Source organism: Cricetulus griseus, unplaced genomic scaffold (genome assembly GCF_003668045.3).
Source record: "Cricetulus griseus strain 17A/GY unplaced genomic scaffold, alternate assembly CriGri-PICRH-1.0 unplaced_scaffold_2, whole genome shotgun sequence".
Taxonomy (NCBI): domain Eukaryota; kingdom Metazoa; phylum Chordata; class Mammalia; order Rodentia; family Cricetidae; genus Cricetulus; species Cricetulus griseus.
The window spans coordinates 4,685,520-4,702,746 of record NW_023276919.1 but is presented as its reverse complement, the minus strand read 5'-3'; the positions used below and the strand labels follow the sequence as shown (position 1 = coordinate 4,702,746).

General features: G+C 40.1%; 1 pseudogene; it reads left to right on the top strand.

The window, feature by feature from the left end:
* Positions 1-14,617: 14,617 nt before the first annotated feature.
* Positions 14,618-15,897, top strand: LOC118239795 (annotated as a pseudogene).
* Positions 15,898-17,227: the final 1,330 nt, after the last annotated feature.

Genomic DNA, 17,227 nt, shown 5'->3' with positions numbered 1-17,227 from the left:
GAGTGCATCCTGCCAGGTGATGGGGCAGGCCAGCCTGATGCCTGGACCTTTGATTTCCTCCTTCACTGATGATTAGAAAGCGGGGTGTTAGATGTGGCAGGTTAGGGAATAAGAACCTGGAGTTTTGGACCCTGCTTCTTGCTCATGTGTATAGGGGGGTTTACCCATCTTTGGCGTTGAACCTCTTTGGGGGTGACATTCTGTGTTGCTGCCAGATCGTGTAGTATTTGCTGGCTCTGCCCCAGTTTAGGATCTGTGGAATTCTCTGGAGCCTCTTACACCAGGCCAGATGTCAGCAGTGTGAAATGAATAGGTTCAGTTTAAAAACCAATGTTTCTTCAGTCCTGGTAGTTGAGGGGAAAACGGTAATGTGTGAGGGTTGTTCCCAAGGGGTCCCAAGATGAGGAGGAAGGAAGGGAGTCTGGCAAAAGGGAATATCTGTATCCTATTTATTTAGAGTGAATCTTGGGAACTGTTTGCATGGGTCTGAATAGGCTCTCTGGAACTTACATGAATCCTTTGGGTTTGTGAAAAACATAAATTTTAGACATATTAGCAATCTATTAATGGTAGAAACCACTTGGCTGAAAAGCATCAATGTTTTTTTGAAAGTGTCAGATATCTTTAGGACAATGAAATGCAGCTTAATTTTGCTATCTTGCAGTGGTTTAGCATGTAGTTTGGTACTCTTTCAGAATCAGACCAATAGTTACGGGAATTTTATCAACTCGTTTGGAGACTGTAACCACTAAGAGGATAAGAAAGAGAGAAATCTGAGACATGTTTCATCCTCTCTGGAAGGTCAGCCTTACAATTCCCATCCCTGAGAGCAGGTCCAATTGAAATCTGGCAAAGCCTTATCCCTGTCTTAGACCAAAGCATCAATGTTCTTGAGAGAGAGGGAGAAAATTTCACCAGCTTCAATGATGAGAAGAGTAGAGATTTGGGAGCTACAAGCCACAGGCAAAGCCACCCACAAGGCAGGATAAGGCCTGTCAAGACCAGTCCAGATAGAGCTCTGGGATCCCGCCCAAGTTACAGAGATAGAGATGGAGACCCTGAGATACAGTGAGAGACAGACAGACAGAGAAACAGACCAGACCAGGTAAAGCTGCAGGCTGTAATCCAGGTAGCAGAGACAGAGACAGAGACACAGCAACAGTGAGAGACAGAGACGTACTGATTAAGACAGAGAGACGGAGACGAGACAAAGAGAGACATACATATCAGGCCTAAATTCAAGCATGCACCAGTCCAGACGAGATACAGCTTCATGTTTTCACCTAGGCTCCAGAGACAAAGACAGAGAGACTGAAAGACAGTGAGCAAAAATGAGACATAGACAGAGACACAGACACAGAGGCAGAGACAGACAGACAAAGGCTCGATGTAGGCTGAGACCAGTGCAGACCATGTACAGCTCTGCATATTCCTCCCACTCAATGAGGATGCCATCTCTGCCTAATGAACTCTGTCCCACAGCTGAAGTCATCTCATGCAAACAAGTAGCTACAGTCCAATGATCACTCATTCTAGTCTAATAAATGGAACGTAAACCTTGCTGGAAGTAGCTAACCATGGAATACTCACCTTTTGTTGAGTATGATTAGTGTTTTCATTTTCTTAGTCCATTGTTGTCCTTGTTAGGGAAGATGATATTCATCCACAAAAGTCATTGAAGAGTGTTTTCCACAGGAAAAGTAACTAGAATGATCCCCTAACATGAAATGTATTTGCCATGGGCAAGACCAAAACTGGCTCAATAAAGACGATCTGAGAACTCTGAGTCGGCATGAACTGGTGGCCACAATGCAGAAAAAAAGAATGCTGCAACAGTCCAGGCAAGATGGGGTCCCGAAAAGCAGCTGGAAAAAACTGCCTAAGTCTTAAAACGGAAACACACAAGTGACTCAGCGCATGTGTTTGGTGGACCGCATCCTTGTAAAACATAATGACCAGAAGGTGTGTCTCATCGGTTGCTCTGTCTGAGAAAAAGATCTCCTTGGTTCCTGCTCATCCCAGCATGGGAGGGAAGGGAGCTCACAGAGAGCCTCCCTGGTTTTCTCAGGTCCAGTGTTGGTCTTCTGATTACAAGGAAGGGGAAATCTTGTTATGGAGGTGGAACCCTGAGCAATGGAACACAAACTATAGAGTCCATGAACCACAGAGTTTCAGACAGGGCGGGAGGGGGAGACTGGGGGAGACAGGAGAAGAGACTAAGTGGGTAAGAGCAAGAGCAGAGATCAGAGAGCTGTGGGGAAGGGGATGATGAGAGAAAGAGAAGGTAAGAGACCATGAGTGTGCCCGGGTTTGTCTTTTAAAGGGGTCCTTTACACCCGTCTGCAGACTTACTACCCAGGTATCCCTGGGCTCACCAGAATTCCTCCTCAGTGCAACCTGACAGGTGACTGGGACAGGCCAGCCTGTTGCCTGGACCTTTCATTCCTACCTTCACTGATTATTAAAAGGCTGGTTGTTAGACGTGGCTGGTTAGGGAATAATTTCCTCAAGTTTCAAGATAGTTTACTGCTGATTTAGGGGGCATCGACCTTCTTTGGTGACCTGAGAAAGCTGGGTGGGATCATCCTGGAGTAGCTGGTTGTTCCACTCTATTCCTAGAGGTGAGGATCTCTCTAGTACTTCTAAGACTTGCGCAGATGTCAGCTGCGAAGAAGAAAAAGTTATGTTTAGAAAAATACATTGTTTCTTAAGTCCAGGTATTGGAGGGGAGGATTGTAAGATGAGGTGGGGGTTCCTACGGGGTCCGGAATACACGAGTGAAGGGAGTCCGGGACCAGGGAAAGGCTGAATAATGTTTCTTTGGAGTAAATAGGACCTACTTGCATGTATCCGTTTCAGCTCCCTGGAACTTACAAGAATCCTTTGGTTTTGTGAGGAACATAAATTGTAGACCCTTTAGCCAACAAAGCTCTATCCCCATCATCAAAATTCTCAGAGTTCTAGAAAGGGATACATTATGACCACAGTCAACGATAAGAAAATGAGAAACACTCGCTAGCCTGAGGGTCACATAAACATCCACCTACAAAGTAGGTCAAGAGCAGTCCAGACCATGTACAACTGCAGGCTCCCATCCAGATTACAGAGACAGAGACAGAGATAGAGAGATACAGACAGAGACACGGAGACAGAGATGGGAATAGGGAAGATTCCTGAATGTTCTTTCCATTATTATAATGTTTTACAAATGTGACATCATTATTAAAATCTAAAATTTGTTTAGATGTGCATTTACCTAATAGCCAAGGATGTTGAGCACTTTTTTATGTGTCTTTAAGCAATTTTATATTCCTTTTTGAGAATTCTCTATATAGTTCTGCACTCTACATTTTTATTGGATTTTTTGGTGTTTAGGAACCTAGATTCTTGAGTTCTTTGTAAATTTGGGAGATTAGCCCTCTGTCACATTTGGGGTTGGTGAGTAACTTTTCAGATTCTGTGGGCTGCCATTTTGTATTGCTGTATTCTTTGCCTTATAGAAGCAACTGGTTTTGTAGGGGGAAAGAATAGTGGAGAACAAAATAAGAGATACCATCAGAGAGGGAGCCAGTTATTTGGTGTTTAGGAAACTAGGTTCTTGAGTTCTTTGTAAATTTTGGAGATCAGCCCTCTGTCAGATTTGGGGTTGATGAACATCTTTTCCAAAACTGTGGGCTGCCATTTTGTATTACTCACTGTGTCCTTGCCTTAAAGAAGCTTCTGGTTGTATAGCAGGAAAATAGAGGAGAGCAAAATAAGAGAGGGATCCAGAATAGGTTTAAAGAGAAATTAGGTGCTAGGGAAAGGTCTGCAGATCTACAAGGAAGACACCATCTAACCATCTAAGCAATGGAGAGGCTGACGTAAATGCCTTCCCCTTATAAAGATGACTAACTTGTATGCCATCCTAGAGCCTTCAACCAGCAGAGGATGGAAGTAGAAGCAGCCACCCACAAAAAAACACTGAATGGAACTAGAATCCAGTTACAGAGAAGGAGGAGCGATGATCAATGGGGTTGAGCTGGCTAAACCCACAGAAACAGCAGACATGAACAAGCAGGAGCTCTTGACCTCCAGACTGATCACTGAGAAACCAGCATGGAAGTGATCCAGAACCCAAGAATATGGGTGTCAGTAAGGAGGCCTTCAAATCTATGTGGCCTCTTGTAGTAGATCAGAACTTATAACATGCATAGCAATGGACTTTGATTACCCATTTCACAAAGGGGGATACTCCCTCAGCAAAGACAACAGGGGGAGGGCCTAGGTCTTATCCCAAACGATATGACAGATTCTGTACACCCACATGGAAGACATCACACTCCCTATGGAGCAAAATGTTTTTTGTTAGGTAGGCCGATAGTGGGGGGCAGAGGAAGAGGGGAGAGAGGGGGAACTGGGATTGACATATAAAACGATGTTGTTTCTAATTTAAATAAAAAATGAAGGAAAAAAAGCTAAAAAATACAGCAATTAGTGTACCAAAATGTATGAGTGAAACACCAGGAGGCCTTAAACCTTCACAAAAATGTACAAGAAACTTAGGGTTGTCTCCATTTTGGGAACTGCAGAAAGCATTTGATCCTTTGAAAATTTAGTTTCGTCAACAGAGGAATCTAAAATGGCTAAAAGACACTTAGGAAATTGCTCAAGGTATTTAGCCATTGGGGAAATGTAAATCATAACACCTCTGAGATATCACCTTACACCTGCCAAAATCGCTACAGAAAATCCACCACTGAAAATTTATGCTAGAGAGGATGGGGAGAACAGGGAACACTCCTCTGTTGCTGCTGGGAGTGAAAACTTGTACAATCATTCTGGCAGTCAGTATGGGATTTTTGTAACAATTGGAGATCAGTCTACTTCACAATCTAGAAATTCCGCTTTTTGATACATACCCAAATTATGTACATTCATACAATATGGACCCATATACAGCTGTGTTCATAACAACTGTATTTGTAATAGCAAGAACTTGGTGGAAAAAACAAGACATTCCTCAACTGAAGAATGAATAAAGATAATGTGGTTAAAATTAATCCATTTAGTACTACTCATAAAAATGAAACAATTTAAACAAATAGATGGAACTAGAAGAAAGCATCCTGAGTGAGTTAACCCGTTAAAGGAAAAAAAAAACACAACATGTTTTCTACTCAAAAATATATGGATATTAGACCTAGGGTAAATAATAATTAGCCTACAATCCACACCTCCAGAGAACCTAAGAACAAGTAGGTCTATGAAAGAGGCATACATGGTTCCTCAGAGTAGGGGAAAGTCACGAGATCTCCTGAATAATTTAGGAGCATGGGGAAAGAGGAGGAATGAAGAAGAAAGAGGAGGGGTGATGAGGAGGGTATAGGAGAACATGAGCGATCAGAAATATTGATTAGGGGGAAGAATAGAAGAGAGCAAGAAAAGTGATACCTTACTAGAGGCATAAACTATAGGTTTACAGAGAAATACGGCACTAGGCAAATGTCCATGGATCCACAATGATAATCCCATCTAACAATCTAAGCAATAGTGGAGAGGCTACTTTAAAATCATTTCCCCTGTAATGTGATTGATGACTACCTTATATGCCGTCCTAGAGATTTCATCCAGTAGATGACTGGAGCAGAAGAATGCACACAAATCTAAAGAATGCCCTGAACTCCTGGAATCCAGTTTCAGAAATGGTAGAATGATGAGCAAATGGGTCAATACCAGGCTGGAGAAACCCACAGAAAGAGCTGACCTGACCTAGTGGGAGCTCCCTGACACCGTTCTGACAACTGGGGAGCCATTATAGTACCATAATATTTCTTATGTCTATTTGACTAGATAATTATTTCCAATGCTTTGATATGAGGTAGTGACTGTCTTTATGTTGAACTGTGTTTCATGATTGCAGCAGAAGGAGAGATCCTCTTTTCAATGCTATACAATCTATTAGCCTGTGTATTTTTAAGTATATGATGTCCGCTGATATTAAGAGATGTTAATGACATGTGATTGTTTTTTTCTTTTTATGTATTTATTTTCATATTCTTATAACATCCCTCCTCTCCTCCTGCAATCTCCTCTTCCCCCAACCTCTCATTTATTACTTGGAGCTGGTAAGGCCTACTATAGAAAATATACTAAGACAGACCTATTATCTAGTTGAGGCAGGACCAAGGAAACTCTCTCACCACCATAATACTGTGTCGAGGCTGACCAAGGTATTTCCCAGGAGGACGACGGAAAGGGCAAGGAAAAGGCAATGGCTAAATAAATCCATCTACACATCAAAAAATTAAGAAGACATCCACAAATCATGCTTGCATATTATAATGTAGGATGCCACATCTAGTATTAGAGCTATCAAAGTTTAAAGAATGAACAATGTGATCACTTGTACAAACCACATTCCAACACAAATTACAAAGAATCTGCAGTAATAAGGTTATAGTCCAGAGATCAGAAAAGATAAAACTACCATTCTCTCAACAGATATCTATTTTTTAATGGCAACAGGTAAGACTGTTGAATCAAAATGTAGAGATAAGTAATCTTTTCAGACATTTGACATGAAAATGTCTCCTACTGAGACCTCCATATGAGTCAAAGACATTGTCAAAAATAATGGTTTCATAGACTGAGGTTTATTCAGAAAGATTATATAATGTCTGCTGCCACAGATGGGGTAGATTTCCCCACGTATCTCACCAAAATTTTTTAATGTTTGAATAAATAAATTTGAGGAAAAGACAAGTGTAAGATTAATGTCTCTTTATTCCAGAAGACACCAAGGTAAAACACAGGCCAGAGGTAGGTTATAGAACCCAGCCAGCGCGGCCAGAACAAAAAGGGGCCAGAACAAAAGGGGCCCAGGGTCCCCACGTGCGGCCCCTTAAGAAGCTCCCTTACGTCATCCCGGCTTTCCTTCACCACGCCCTTCTGGGCGAGTCCCCGGATCCACCTGGTACCTGCCCCAGGACTATTGGGCGGGGCTAGGGTGACTCCCTACAGACAAGGAGGGAAAAATCCTTCCACACATCAAAAATACAGAAGACAACCCAAAATCATGATTGCACATTATAATGTAGGATGCCATATATAGTATTAGAGCTATGTAAGTTCAAAGACCTAACAATGAGATTACTCAGACAAACCACATACTGCCACAAATTAAAAACAATCTGAGATTTACACAGATTATACTCCAATGTTCAGAAAACATAAAACTACCATTCTCTGGATAGAAATCTATAATTTAGGGAGAACAGGTAGTACTTTGTCTCAAAATATAGTAAGAAGTAAAATTTTCAGATATGTGACAATGAAAATCTCCTATTGAGACCTCCAAGCTTGTCCATATGAATCAAGGACATTGTCAACAGTAGTGGTTTCATAGACTGAAGTATATATAGAAAGAATATATAATGTCTTCTGCCACAGATTGGGTAGTCTTTTTCTCAAGAAAAAAAATCTCAAAATTAATCAAGTTGCCTCTGTAGGCTCATGATTTAAGGAATGGAAACTTCTTCAGTTATAAAATATATTAACCCAAGTAATCTACTAGAAATCTAGAGAAAATTATCAATTCTTGGTGCTTTTATGTGAGCATGGGTGCCAATTTTGTATTGTATTTTCTCTGTCTCCTGTGTCTACCTGTTTGTCAAGGCATATATCACTTAACACACACTGTGCAATTCTTTGAACCCATATCATGGGTTCAAGAAGCCACGTGAGCCTGAAATACAGTCTTATGAGTGGATATTATGCTCCCCAAAGCAATATCTTTTGTATATCCTTGGACATCAGCATGCATTGAGGTGAGTTTTCTGTCAGTGAAGTCTATGGTGGTTTAAAGACTATGGGTCAGAGAGCAGCGATTCCAGGGCAGGTATGAAAAATTCAACTTTGTTTCACAAGAGAAAACAGAAAAAAGAGCCTCCCATTTTCTTTACTTGGCAGATTTAGCAGTAAAGCAAATTATAACAAGCCAGGATTCGTTATGTGTTATTGTACAAGGGAGGAACTTCTCTGTGTCCACTTCATACATTCTCAGTATGTAACGGAGATCCCAGCTACACAGAGAAACATCTATTGTCCCTTGATGAGCCGGGCAGTGGTGGTGCATGCCTTTAATGCCAGCACTCAGGAGGCAGAGAAAGGCGGATCTCTTTGAGTTCAAGACCAGCCTGGTCTAAAAGAACTAGTTCCAGGACATACTCCAAAGCCACAGAGAAACCCTGTCTTTAAACATCAAAAAAAATGTCCCTTGATGTTTTGGGCCTCTCTAAATCCTCTCCTTCCTGGGCCATCCAATGGTTTTCGTTATTGTGGCCTATAGTCGTGAAGTTGAGGCCACACATTCCTATAGTGAAAAGTTAGTTTTGTGTAATATTTAGATTATTATGTGATTACAATATGCATCCATCTGTTTGTGTGGACAAAATAGCCTCCATATTATCCCTGAAACTTTTTTCTATTTTATAATATTTTACCAATATGACATCCATATTAAAATCAAAAAGTTGTTTTGATTAGTATTTCCCTGATGGCTAAGGATGTTGATAATTTTTATGTGATCTTTCCGCCATTTTACATTCCTCTATTGAGAATTGTCTATTTCTGTACTACACTTTGTAATTGGATTATTTGGTGTTTTGGAAACTAGCTTCTTGAGTTCTTTGTAAGTTCTGGAGATGTGTCAATCTGTCAGATATGGGGTTGGTGAATATCTTTTCCCAGTTTGTAGGCTGTCATTTTTTATTGCTGACTGTGTCCTTAGCCATACAGAAGCTTCTGCTTGTGTAGGGGGAAGAAGGAAGGACAGCAAAATAAGAGATTCCTTCAGAGAGAGAGAGCCAGTATAGGTTTAAAGAGAAAGCAGGCACTAGGGAAATGTTTGGAGATCTACAAGGATGACTCCTACTAATGATCTAAGGAACAGTGGAGAGGCTACCAGAAATGCCCTGCCCTGATATTGAGATTGATGACTAACTTATATGCCAATATAGAGCCTTCATCCAGAAGCTGATTTAAGTAGAAGCATACACCAACAACTAAAAACTGAAATGAACTGAACTGGAATCTAGTTTCAGAGAGGGAATAGTAATGAGCACAGCAGTCAAGACCAGGCTGGTGAAACCCACAGAAACAGCTAACCTGATCAAGGAGGAAGTCATTGTCCTAGAATGATACTTGGGTAACCAAAATAGTACTGATACAGACCCAATGACTGTGGGTGTGAGTGAGGAGTCCTTAGGAATCTATTGGGCCTCTTATAGTAGATCAGTACTTATCCCTATCATAGGAAGTGATTTTGGAGAACATTCTACATGGGGGGATACTCCCTCAGCTTAGACGATGGGGGAGGTCCTAGGCCCTATCCCAAAGGATATGACAGACTCTGAAGTGCCCTGCTGGAAACCTCACTCTCCCTGGGGTGCAGAAATGGTATGGGATATGTAGGGCATTAATGGGGGGCAGGGGAGGAACTAGAAATATCGGATATATATCTAAGTGGTCATCGATCAGCCGGAATGGTATAATGATGCATTTACTTACATGTGTACTGGACTGAAGCCGTAGTAGTTTCTTGTGGGAAAGCAGAAATAAAAATAATTAAAGCCATACAGAGGCTTGTGCCTTCTGCCTAAGTCCAGGAGGATGTGATGTTAGGTCATGCATGGGTGTGGTTGGTTTAGAATTTGAAGATGTAATAGCTTGTGACAGACCAATCATAAGTGTTTCCTGGAAACTCTGATGGAAATCTCTCTCGGCTTTTCAAGGGGCCAAGAAACAGGGAGCAAGTGAGATGCAGTTTTGCAATGGGGATTTTAATATCCTTAGGTATGTGCTATTGTACAACTTTTAATGTCATCAGACAATGGAGTTGAGTCTCCAAGTGAGCTTATGACAAAAGTTTTGGGCATTTCCAAGCAACTGGAACAGTTAAACAACATGAGGGTACCTAATCTGACTAAATATACTGCACGAAGGACCTGCAGTAAATCTATTATTATTACATTTTCTATTCCAAATGAAGTGAAACCCTATTGTGTATTCTCTATTTAGTTATGTACACCACTGAAATATAAAGAGTTTCCCTTTACAAGGCCTCATTGTTTATGTGGCTTATATACCTAGCAAACGTAATATATAAAAATTGAATCATTTAAACATTGATGGAATTTCTCTCAAGCATGCATAAAATCCCTGTAAGATTTGTCAGTTCAATATTTAGAAAGATTGGCACCCATGATTTTCGATATTAGAGAGCCTATGCTTTTCAGATAGTCTCTGATCTTTGGTAAAATAATGGGTAACACATGAACAGCTATTACTTTAAGAAAATGTTTGAATAAATAAATTCAAGGAAGGGCACAGAGGGAGAAATCCATTTACATAGGAAAAATTCGGAGGACATCACAAAATCATGTTTGCATATCTATCCATATTCAAAAAGGAACATTGTGATCACTTGTACAAACCACATACAGACACAAATTAAAAAGAATCTGAGATTAACACAGATAATAACACAGAGAAGAATAGATAAAACTACAATTCACTGTATAGATATCTATTTTTTAATGAGAACAGTTAAGACTGTTGTCTCAAATTGTAGAGATAAGTAACATTTTCAGACATTATCAATAGAAAAGTCTCCTGTTGAGACCTCCAAGCTTGGCCACATGATCAAGGAAATTGTCAACAACAGTGGTTTCAAATTTGTCAATACCTTGCTGGAGAACCCCATAGAAACAGGTAACATCACCAAATGGGAGATCACAGACCACCATCTGACAACTGGGAAACCTTCATAGTACCATAATGTTTGTTATGTTCATTTGATTGGAAAATTATTTCCCAAACTTTGACTAGGAGGTAAAGTCTTTAATGTTGAAATGTGTTTCATGTTTGCAGCAGAAAGATAGATCTTCTTTTCATATACAATCTATTAGCCTGTGGACAAGGACATGTATCTTGCACAAGTTTTGTATTTGGCACAAACGCTCATTCAACATCATATAATTCCACAGAATAAAGTCTCTGAAAAAGTTATTCAAAGGCTTTCTTTGGTAGATATACAATATCACTGTGTCTCAAGTTTCCATTGAATTTGTGGCTTATATAGCTAGCAAATATTTAAAACAAAATAATTGAATCATTTAAACTTTGATGGAATATCTCTCAAATATGTGTAGAATCCCCACAAGACTTATCAGGTAAAAGTTTAGAAAGTCTGGCAGCCATGAATTTCCATATTACTGAGCCTATACTTTTCAGGTACTCTCTGATCTCAGGTAGAATAAAGGGTAGCACATGTGCAGCTATTACTTTAAGCTGGTGTTTAACTAAATAAATTCAAGGAAATGACAAGGAGGGAGAAATCCATCTACACTTCCAAAAATTCGGAAGACATCCCAAATCATGGTTACATATATAATATAGGTAGCCATATCTAGTATGGGAGCTTTCCAAGTTCAAAGAAGGAACAATGTGATCACTTGTACTGACACATATTAAAAAGAACCTGAGATTAACACAGGTTTTAGTCCCATGATTAGAAATGATAAAACTATCATTCCCTGGATAGATGTCTATTTTCTAGTGACAACAGGTAAGACTTTTGTATCAAAATGTAGAAAAGGAAACTTTTCAGACATTTGACATGGAAAACATCTCCTGGTGAGACCAACAAGCTTGCCCATATGAATCAAGGACATTGTTAACAATAAAGGCTTCATAAACTGAGGTTTATATAGGAAGAATATGTAATGTCTTCTGCCACAAAGGGTGTAGTATTATTCTAGGTAACAATCCAAAAATCTCAAAATTAATTCAGTTGCCTTTGTAGGCTCATAACTTAGGTAATGGAAACTTCTTCTTGAGTAATAAAATGTATTCCCTGAACAAATCTACTAGGAATCTCGAGAAAAGTATAAATTCTTGGTGCTTTTGCAATGGAATATAGGTGAACATGTGTGTCAATTTTGTACCTTATATTCACTGTTACTTGTGTATGTCTGTTTGTCAAGGCATATGTCTCTGTCCAAAATCTTTGCACACATATCATGGGTCCAAGCAGCCACATGAACCTGAAATACAATGCTATCATTAGATATTGTACTCTCCCCAAAGCAATATCCATTTTATATCCTTAGACATGCATTGAGGTGAGTTTTCTATCATTAAAGCTATGGTGTTTTATAGAGGGTCGATCACAGTGAAGAATGCAGAATACAGGGAAGATGTGAAGAACTCCAAAATTGTTTAACAAGAGAAAGCAGAAAACAAAGCTTCCCAGTTTTGTTGGTGGCCAGATTTAGCAGTAAAGCAAATTATAACAAGCCATGGTAAACAGATAGATGAGTAACTTATATGGCACCCTACAGTGTTCATCCAGCATAGGATGGAAGTAGCAGACACCCACAGATAAACACTGATCTGAACTGGAATCCATTTGCAGAGAAGGAGTAGTGATGAGCTGACCTGGACTAGGGGGGAGCTCTCGGCCTCCAGACTGATCCCTGGGAATCCAGCATGGAACTCATTCCGAATCCATGAATGTGGGTGTCAGTGAGGAGTTCTCAGATGTCTATCAGGGCTCTTGTAGTAGATCAGTACTTATCCCTAGCATAGGAATGGAATGTGGGAGCCCTTTTCACATAGAGGGATACTCCCTCAGCCTATATGGTGGGGGAGAGCCTAGATCCCATGCCAAGGGATATGACAGACTCCAAAGACCAAACATGGAAGGCCTAACACTCCCTGCAGAGAAGAATTGATATGGGATAGGTAGGGCATTAGTAGGGGCCAGGGGAAGATGGGAGGTAGAGGGAACTGCAATTGAAATTTAAAACCATCTTTTTTTCTAATTTATATAAAAATAGAAAAAAGCTGAAAATACAACAACTAATGTAACAAAATGTGTAAGTGAAACACCAGGAAGCCTTACACCTTCACAAATAGTACAAGCAAATTGGGGTTGTCTCGATTTTGAGAACTGCATCATAAGGGATACATTTAAGTGGTCATCAATCAACTGGAATGGTTTAATGATGCATTCACTTACATGTGTACTGGACTGAAGCCATAGTAGTTTACTGTGGGGAAGTAGAAGTAAAATTAGTTAGAGCCTGTGAGAGACTCCTGCCTTCTGTCTAAGTCCAAGAGGAAATAATGTGAAGTTTTAAGTGTGTTGTTTTGAAATTTGAAGATGTAATAGATACCTACAGACACATCATAAGTGTTTCCTGGCAACTCTGACAGAAAACTCTCTGCCCATATCATGGGCCCTAGAAACAGGGAGCAAATAAGATGTAGTTTTACACTTGGGGATTTTAATATCCTAAGGTATGTGACATGGTACAACATTTAGTATCACCATACAATGGAGTTGATACTCCATATGATACAATGACAAAATGTTTGGGCATTTCCAAGCAACTGGAGCTGTTCAGAAACAGTCTATGAAGGACCTGCTCCAAATCTTTTATTAGTAGATTTTTGTCTTCCATAAGAAATAAAAACCTATTGTGGATTCTCTATTTAGTTCAGTACCCCACCTTTTAATTGGATTATTTGGTGTTTTGGTGACTAGCTTCTTCAGTTCTTTGCATATTTTAGAAATCAGCCCTTGGCTAGATGTGGGTTTAGTGAAGATCTTTTCCCATTCTGTGGGCTGCCATCTTTTCTTGCTGACTATGTCTTTTGCCTTACACAATCTTCTCAGTTTCTAGAGACCCCATTACTGAATTGACCATCTGAGTGTCTGTGCTACTGTTATGTTCAGGAAGTTGTCTGATATACAAATTCATTCAATGCTACTTCCCCATTACCCTGCTAAGTGGTTCATGTGGCTGAATTTATATTGAAGTCTTTGGTCCATTGAGACTTTAGTTTGGTCAATAAAGGAATAAAATTTCTTAAAGATACTCAACATCCTCAGCATTTGGAGAAATGTAAATCATAACAACTCTGAGATATCATCTTACACCTGCCAGAAGAGTTAGAGAAAAAAATCACCAGACAGTTTATGCTGGAGAGTTTGTGGAGAATGGGCAACATTTCTCTGTTGCTGCTGGGAGTGAAAATTTGTACAACCATTTTGGCAGTCAGTATGGACTTTTTTCTGAAAATTCGGTATCAGTCTTCTCTACCATCTAGTAATTCTACTCTCTGCACATACCCAAAGCTGTACATTCATACAACACCAACATCTGTAAAGCTATGTTCATAACAGCAGTGTTTGTAATAGCAAGAATCTGTAAACAACTAAGATGTCCTTCGACTAAAGGATGGATAAAGAAAATGTGATACATTTAATCAATGGAGTACTACTCACTGGACAAAAAAACTATGGAAACTGTCATGGTGTTTTTTCTTTAGACATTATGGGCCTCCTGAAACTGACGAGATTCTGTAAGGCAAAAGACATAATCAACAAGATAAGACAGCAGTGCAAAGACTGGGAAAAGATTTTCACCAACCCCACATCTACCCAAGGGCAAATTTCTAAAACATACAAAGAACTGAAGAAACCAGTCAACAAAACACCAAATAATCGCCCTCACTCGCTGCCGCCAGCCTGCGTTGTCTAGTGCCCTCCCACAGCCACCCTGCAGAAATGCTTTGAGTACCCACACTCCTTTGCCAGATGAGACCAGTGTCCTGGGCGTTGGCTCCTCATGTCACTCGGGCCTATGCCAAAGATGTAAAATGTGATGCAAATGCTTGATCCTGAAAGCTTCAAGTTGTAGGCCTTGTAGCCGATGCTGTAGCTGTTACAATGGGGTCAAAGGGAAGAACAGTGATTATTGGACAGAGTTGAGAAAGTCCCAAAGTAACAAAAGATGGGGTCATTTTTACAAAGGCAATTGATCTAAAGGATAAATACAAATAATATCAGAGCTATACTTGTTCAAGATGTTGCCAATAACTCAAATGAAGAGGCTGGGATGGCACTACCACTGCTACTGTTCTGGGACATTCTATTGCCAGAGAGAAGTGTGATGTTGTCTGTTGATGCTGTAATTGCTGAACTAACAAAACAATCTAAACATGTGTCAACCCATGAAGAAATTGCTCACGTTGCTACAATTTCTGCAAATGGACACATAGGCATTGGAAACATCATATCTGATGCAATGAAAAATGTTGGAGGGAAAGGCGTCATCACACTGAAGGATAGAAATACCCTGAATGATGAATTAGAAATTATTGAAGGCATGAAGTTTGAAAGAAGATGCATTTCTCAGACATCAATAAGTCAAAAATGTGAATTCCAAGATGCCTATGTTCGGTTGAGTGAAAAGAAAATTTCTATTGTCCAGTACATTACACCTGCTCATGAAGCTAATGCTCATAGGAAACAAATTGTCATATTTGCTGAAGATGTTGATGGAGAAGCTTAAGTACACTGGTTTTGAACAGGCTAAAAGCTGGTCTTTAAGTCGTAGCAGTTAAAGCTCCAGGTTTTGGGGACAATAGGAAGAATAAGCTTAAAGATACAGCTATTGCTACTGGTGGTGCGCAATTTGGAGATCAGGGGTTAAAACTAAATCTTGATAATGTTCAAGGTCATGATTTAGGAAAATTTGGGGAGGTCATTGTCCCCAAAGATGATGCCATGCTTTTGAAGTGATGACTAAACTCAAATTGAGAAACGCATTCAAGAAATCACTAAGCAGCTAGACATCACAACTAGTGAATATGAAAAGGAAAAGCTAAACAAACACTTGCTAAACTTTCAGATGGAGTAGCTATGTTTAAGGTTGGAGGAAAAAGGGATGTTGAAGTGAAGGAGAAGAAAGACAGAGTTACAGATGCTCTCAATGCTACAAGAGCAGCTGTCAAAAAGGCATTGTTTTAGGAGTTAGCTGTGCAAAAGAATACTTTTGCCTCTAAAGATCAGCTCATCTCCACTAGAAGAATGGGATTTGCATACTGCCCATGTTGACTATAACATACAAGATGCTGGAATCTGAGCAGAAGAAGCTGTCCCGAGAGGTTTCAACAAACAACAGGACATTAGAAAAGATAGCAACAGAAGGACTTGGGAAGGAAGAGCACCTTACAGGGGCTCACACAGGTACCAAGAGGCCATTGCTCATCGCCACCATGACCCAGAGCCTCGCTTAAGAAGAGCACGCTCCAGGAGTCCATGGAGGCATCAGGAGAATAGATGTTTCAGCTGTGGTAAAATAGGACATATAAGGAAAAAATTGTAGACAGAGAAATTCTAACGATTCCCCACGAGACAGGTCATTGCCCTCTGGGTTATGTAGGAGTTGTGGTAAGGGCAAACACTGGACATGCAGATCAACTAGGGATTTTCAGGGGAACTTATTAGCGCTGGGAAACTCGGAAGGGGGCCTCGAGCAGTCCCCTGCCCCGAGAACAGTTCGATCATTCCCAGTAACAGTGGAAGACAATCTCTCGCAGGACGAATAGATAGTTCCTTGCCTATGGTGGAAAATGATACTGCTCTAGAGGGTAGTTTAAATAGTGATGAAGAATCACATGTGACTGTGAAAATGACAAACGCATATTTTGGCAAGCTTCTATTAATGATAAAAGGCCTCAGTTGAAAATTAAAATTAGTAATAAAGTTATTTCTGGCTTAGTGGGCACTGGAGCTGATGTGACAATTATCAATCAGAAAAGTTGTCCTAAAAAATGGCCACTTAAAGAGGCAAATGTACAATTTTTAGTTATTGGAACTCTATCTAGAGTTCGACAGAGTGTTAACTCGATGGTTTGTATTGGACTGGAAGGACAAAAAGGAATACTGAAACCTTACATAGCAGATATTGCTATAAATTTATGGGGTCGTGATTTGTTACAGCAATGGAATACTCAAATTAACATCCCTCTAGTGTCAGATACGAATTCTAGACAATCGCTGGATAGTAGAAAGGATCAGGTAAGATGCCATGGAAAATGGTTGCCAACTATCCAGGCTGTGCAGACACTAAATACAAATGACAGGGCTTCAGATGAACCAAAGGCCATTAAAATGGCTTACAGATGAACCAGTCTGGATAGGACAATGGCCTTTGACCTCTGAAAAGCTTGAGGCTCTAGAAAAGTTATTACAGGAACAGCTAGAGGCTGGTCACATAGAGCAATCTACCAGCCCTTGGAATTCTCCTGTATTTGTCATCAAGAAGAAGTCAGGTAACTGGAGAATGCTGACAGACCTGAGAACCATAAATAAGGTCATTCAGCCTATGGG